Source organism: Bos javanicus, chromosome 20, assembly GCF_032452875.1.
Source record: "Bos javanicus breed banteng chromosome 20, ARS-OSU_banteng_1.0, whole genome shotgun sequence".
NCBI lineage: Eukaryota > Metazoa > Chordata > Mammalia > Artiodactyla > Bovidae > Bos > Bos javanicus.
This window is the reverse complement of record NC_083887.1, coordinates 22,804,041-22,810,642: the sequence shown is the minus strand read 5'-3', so window position 1 is coordinate 22,810,642 and position 6,602 is coordinate 22,804,041. Positions and strand designations below refer to the sequence as shown.

Genomic DNA, 6,602 nt, shown 5'->3' with positions numbered 1-6,602 from the left:
ATGTGAAGTCAAGTGGGCCTTAGAAAGCATCACTATGAACAAAGCTAGTGGAGGTGATGGAATTCCAGTTGAGCTATATCAAATCCTGGAAGATGATGCTGTGAAAGTGCTGCACTCAATACGCCAGCAAATTTGGAAAATTCAGCAGTGGCCACAGGACTGGAAAAGGTTAGTTTTCATTCCAATCCCAAAGAAAAGCAATGCCAAAGAATGCTCAAACTACTGCACAATTGTACTCATCTCATATGCTAGTAAAGTAATGCTCAAAATTCTCCAAGCCAGGCTTCAGCAATATGTGAACCATGAACTTCCAGATGTTCAAGCTGGTTTTAAAAAGGCAGAGGAACCAGAGATCAAATTGCCAACATCTGCTGGATCATGGAAAAAGCAAGAGAGTTCCGGAAAAACATCTATTTCTGCTTTATTGACTGTGCCAAAGCCTTTGACTGTGTGGATCAAAATAAACTGTGGAAAATTCTGAAAGAGATGGGAATACCAGACCACCTGACCTGCCTTTTGAGAAACCTATATGCAGGTCAGGAAGCAACAGTTAGAACTGGACATGGAACAACAGACTGGTTCCAAATAGGAAAAGGAGTATATCAAGGCTGTATATTGTCACCCTGCTTATTTAACTTATATGCAGAATACATCAGGAGAGACACTGGGCTGGAAGAAGCACAAGTTGGAATCAAGATTACTGGGAGAAATATCAATAACCTCAGATATGCAGATGACACCACCCTTACGGCAGAAAGTGAAGAGGAGGTAAAGAGCCTCTTGATGAAAATGAAAGAGAGTGAAAAGTTGGCTTAAAGCTCAACATTCAGAAAACAAAGATCATGGCATCTGGTCCCATCACTTCATGGGAAGTAGATGGGGAAACAGTGGAAACAGTGTCAGACTTTATTTTGGGGGGCTCCAAAATCACTGCAGATGGTGATTGCAGCCATGAAATTAAAAGATGCTTACTCCTTGAAAGGAAAGTTATGACCAACCTAGATAGCATATTCAAAAGCAGAGACATTACTTTGCCAACAAAGGTCCATCTAGTCAAGGCTATGGTTTTTCCAGTGGTCATGTATGGATGTGAGAGTTGGACTGTGAAGAAAGCTGAGCACTGAAGAATTGATGCTTTTTGACTGTACTGCAAGGAGATCCAACCAGTCTGAAGGAGATCAGCCCTGGGATTTCCTTGGAAGGAATGATGCTAAAGCTGAAACTCCAGTACTTTGGCCACCTCATGCGAAGAGTTGACTCATTGGAAAAGACTCTGATGCTGGGAGGGATTGGGGACAGGAGGAGAAGGGGATGACAGAGGATGATATGGCTGGATGGCATCACCGACTTGATGGACATTAGTTTGAGTGAACTCTGGGAGTTGGTGATGGACAGGGAGGCCTGGCATGCTGGGACTCATGGGGTCACAAAGAGTCGGACACAGCTGAGTGACTGAACTGAACTGAAAAGAGAATGAAATACTGTCATTTGCAGCAATGTGAATATAAATACTGTATTTATCACTTATATGTTGAATCTAAAAAATAATACAAATGAATGTATATATAAAATAGAAACAGAGTCACAGACAAAACAAACTTGTGGTTACCACAGCAAAGAGAGAAGTGTGAAGGGACAAATCAGGGGTGTGGGATTAAATGAAACAAACTACTATATATCAAATAAATAAGCAACAAGCAATAGATAAGCACAGGGAATTATACTCATTATCTTCTATTAGCCCTGTGTTAAAGAATCTGCCTGCCAATGCAGGAGACACAGGAGACTTGGGTTCAGTTCCTGGGTCAGGAAGATCCCCTGGAGTAGGAAATGGCAATCCACTCCAGTATTCTTGCCTGGAAAATTCCATGGACAGGGGAGCCTGGAGGGCTACAGTTCAAGGGGTCACAAACAGTTGGACGTGATTGAGCATGCATGCAGTATCTTGTAATAACCTTAATGGAATATAATCTGCAAAAATACTGAATAACTATGCTATAGATGTGAAAACTAACACAATATTGTAAATCAACTATACTTCAATTAAAAAAAAAAAGAGAATGAGGTGGGAGAAAGGAGGCTGACCTAAGAAAGAAGTGTGGAGATGCTAGTGTTTAAGTGACAGGCAAGGAAGAGGCATCAGAAGAATTTAGAAGAGAGAAGCAGAAGTGAATTGGGTTGGAAGCCAAGGCAACAAAGGGAGTCCAACATCTGACGTGCCCTTGAGAAGTCAAGCAGGATGTCGGAAAGAGACTGCTGAGCCTGGTTGTCAGCAGAGAAAGCTGATATTTCATGACCTTGAGGGGTATGTTGGGCAGTCTTCAGGGATTAGGGAATAAGTGAGTACTGGGAAAGCCAAGGACAGAGCCTCTCTCCCGCATGCCTCGGGGAGAAGCAGGAACTTGTGTATGGGGGTGGGTGGGTGGGAAAGGCATGGATGTGACACAGGGATAGGCAACCCAAAGCAAAATGCTGACCCAGTGGGCACCCAAAGCTTCAAAGCAAGCTTAGAAAAGCAAGTTCCCCAAAGGCCTTAGATGATGACAAGCTTTTCTTTCTCACGAAGCTGAGGCAGTTCCTTTGATAAGGGCCCTCTCAAAACTGGTGATACTCTGACAGTCCCTCAGAGACCACAGGGAAAAGGATCCCACAATCAATTATCACCCGGGTGCTCCTCACTGGTCATGGAATTTGGCGGGTCCCTATATGCCGCGTTCCAGCTCAGGGTCTGTACTCTTCAGATCCAAGTGTAATTACCACTCTGTTTATTTTATAAAAGATTAATGGTTCCCCCTCCTCATTTCTCAAGAACAGACTTTCGTCTGTATAGAGTGAGTCATTAAGTATATCAGCTCAACTGCTCTGGTTGCAAGATTACAGATATAAAATCATCTGATTTTGACAAAAAACAGCTGCAGCTTTTCTTATTCTCTTGAGTCCACCATCACATGCCGAGAGAGGCAGAGAATGTGACTGGTCAGGTCATATGATAGAGAGACACATGACCTTCACCTTCATCAGCAATCTTCCCAAGGCCCTCCAACAAGTCACCTTTGCTAAGATGTCTCTCAAGGACAGTTTAACTCTATTCAACCTACTCTCAAGAGCTGCTCCCATGAATAAGGTGGAAAATGAAGGATGAGCAGGAAGGGACATTTATGCTCAGAAAGTTTACAATCTACTAATGATACCATAAACAAAACTCACTTAAGAACTAGGACTGATTGTGGTCAAGGTGTTGACCAAAGAGCTTAAGAAGGCAAGCTCAGCCCTCAGGCAAGACTTTCTAAAGGAGGTGGCATTGAAAGTCATCTTAAGGGACACTGATTGTGTGTGTGTGTGTGTGCGCGCGTGTGCGTGCACATGCATGCATGCACATGTACACACAGATGTGCTGGGGTTAATCAGAGGGAAAGCAAAACATTTCAGAAGGTACTTTATTAAATAAACACATGGGTGTAGAGAATTGCCGTGCATGGCTAAGGTGTGGGAAAATCAGAGTTGGAGGAGGCTTTTGGTCCAGAGATTCACAGACTTTGATGCGTGTTAGATATACCCGGGCAACATGTGAGAAATTCACTAGACCAAGCCTTGCCCTTGGGTTTTACAAGCTATGCTGCTGGGACTTGAGGATGTTAATGATTAACCAGGGTCCCATTGCTCATTAATTAGCAGCTGAACTAGTTGGAGAACCTGTTTTCAGGGAAGGACAAGTTCTTTTGTTTGCTTATTTTTTGTTTTTGAAGGGACCTGAGGTGTAAGATTTATGAAGTGAGAAACAAGAGAGAAGACCAAAGGAGCAGGTTGGACTCAAATTATGGAAAAATTGGATTAAAGTGAAAGGAAATCGGAATATTTCTGTCAGCACACAGGGTTACTGAAGATTTCAGAGGGGGAAGTGACATTGTCAAAGTCATCAGAGACGTGATCTAAGAACAAAACTTAGGGTTCACCCTGTTGACTGGAGACAGAATCACACTGGCTTACAAATCTCGTTACTTCCTGTCAGCACGGCCCCCCAACCCTCATCTGAAGCAGGTTCCTCTGGAAGCCCACAGAGGCCAGCTTTTTTTCTCCTTACATAAATCATGAAATATCTGTGAGAAAATATCACTTCATCAAGCATCTTTCAAAACAGCTCATTAAATCCCGGGAATGCAGTCAATGGGAGGAATGCACATTTTCATCTAGCTTCTGGCCGAAGGGCAATACGTACCCATCTTCCTGCCCGACCTCACCTGGACTCCCTCCATGGCAGGAAGAGTAGCCATGAGTCTACGCCTGAGAATAAAGGCAGAGTGGAGGTGGGGGCCCAGACAGTGACCCAGGAGTCAGGTCTACAGATGGTAGGCCTCTCCACAACATGATGGGCAGACGGAGAGCTAGAGGATCACAACTGCGTTGCTCCTGGAGGTCTGGGGGCTGGGGATCTGGGCCCTGTTTATGTCTACCTGGCTTATCAAGAACTGAGGGAGAAGGATGGGAAAGGTAGTGAAATTTGTCCTTCCTTTAGCTCAACAGTTATTTATACTGGGTAACGTGTGTATGTGCATGCTAAGTCCCGTCAGCCGTGTCCGACTCTTTGCGACCCTAGGGACTGTAGCCTGCCAGGCTGCTCTCTCCATGGGATTCTCCAGGCAAGAATACTGGAGTGGGTTTCCATGCCCTCCTGCAGGGGATCTTCCTGACCCAGGGATCGAACCTGCATCTTGTACAGTTCCTGCATCGGCAGGCAGATTCTTTAGCACTAGCGCCACCTGGGAAGCCCAAACTGGGTAATACTGGCATTGGAAAGACAACGACGTGGGCTGCCAAGCAGGGCTGAGATGCTGGTAGTGGGCTTTGATGGTGATGGCCCTGCCTGAAAGCCTCAGGGTGTCTCCCACTGTTCCTGCTGTTGACGTCCGGGCCTCAGTCCACTCAGTGTCACAAGAGGAGGCAGAACCCAGAAGTAAAGAAATTTGGATCTCAAGGCTCATGTAAAACCAACTTTAGCCAATTGCGCAGCCCTTCTGGAACTGTAGTCAGTGAGGATGCCTCAGCCTCCCAACGTGCCCAAACAAGAGTGACAGGAGAAGCTTCCTGTTTTTGTTCTGGAGATGTTCATATTCAGATAAACTCCATACCTAAAGAGTGTGCTGAAAATCTAAGCTCCAGAGATATTACTAGAAGGTCAGGAGTCCATAGCTGTTCCCACGGATGTGTACACAGCCAGTTATGGAGTCACTCCCACAATGAAGCAAGCCTGGAGATCATTGTAGCTCCTTCTCAGAATTCAAATACCTCTTCAAGGGATTGCAAAAAAGTCTTCCATATATTTTGATTCTGGGTGTAAAACTTGTTATGCAGCATGTAACGAGAATTGCTCTTGGAACTGGACTGCTCACAACTTTCATATATGCACATAAAAGCATTGTAAACCGGGTTTTTCTAAGAGAAGGGTGCTCAGAAGGGTGCTCAGTGTGTTTGGTTACTATAGTCTTAGCAGGATTTTCCATTCTTTCATATTACACATTTTATTCTCAGTCACTTCATTACAGCTTAATTTTAAAAACTCCTACCATAGTCCATTAGAGTTTCTGGGAAGTACTTTGGTTCATTGGAATTACAGGCTTCATTCTGACATTCCTCTTCATGGGCTTAAAATGCCTATTTACTTAAAATGCCTTCTTGCATCATGCCTTTTAAATCCTAGAATTACTGGCATATGCTTTTAGAAGAATTGTGTCAGTATTATCAAACTTTTGTTCCCATACCAGTTTGGTTTCATTACCTTATAAGCTATGGGGAGTTTAGTAACATAATTAGATGGATTCTTGGAATATTGATGGTTTTATTCTACCTCATACTAAACCTTTTGGATTTTTTTGACGTCTAAGAATTTTAAGACAGGTTTTGCCAATATTTTTTACATGACCAAGTTATGGAGTGGCTGCCAGCAAGAGACAGTGTTCAGATGCAGATGATATTTGTTCAATATGTCAAGATGAATTTCAAAAGCCGGTTCTTCTCATCTGTCAACATATATTTTGTGTAGAGAAAAAACATGGCCACTGTACAGAACTGTGATTTCAGACCATATAAACAAATGGAAACATGGAGTCACTTCATCACAGCTTTGAATATGTGAAGTTTTAAACTTTACATTAAGGCCCCAAAATACCAATTTCATTTGGTTACAGTGACTATTGATAAAGGCATTAGAATGGGTTTTCAAGGCTAGATGTTAAGGAAAATGTTTCTAAATTGTTTTAAAGTATTACAACAAGACTTAAGTGTGTAGTCCAAATTATCAAAAAATTAAATTAAAGAACTCCATATTTAAAAGTATATGTAAGTAATGTTCAACCTAATGCACTGCTGCTGCTGCTGCTAAGTCACTCCAGTCGTGTCCAACTCTGTGCCACCCAATGGACAGCAGCCCACCAGGCTCCTCTGTCCATGGGATTTTCCAGGCAAGAGTAATGGAGTGAGGTGCCATCGCCTTCTCCGAACCTAATGCACATGCAACATTTATTCTTCCTAATTACTTGACAGATAGCTGCAGTGTTAAACCGTAAACGTGTTTGCTTATTAATGCTACCAAAATGATAATTGCATAA

General features: G+C 43.1%; 1 pseudogene; it reads left to right on the top strand.

Moving 5' to 3' along the window:
* The first annotated feature begins 4,852 nt into the window (after positions 1-4,852).
* On the top strand, positions 4,853-6,368 carry LOC133233321 (E3 ubiquitin-protein ligase RNFT1-like; annotated as a pseudogene).
* Positions 6,369-6,602: the final 234 nt, after the last annotated feature.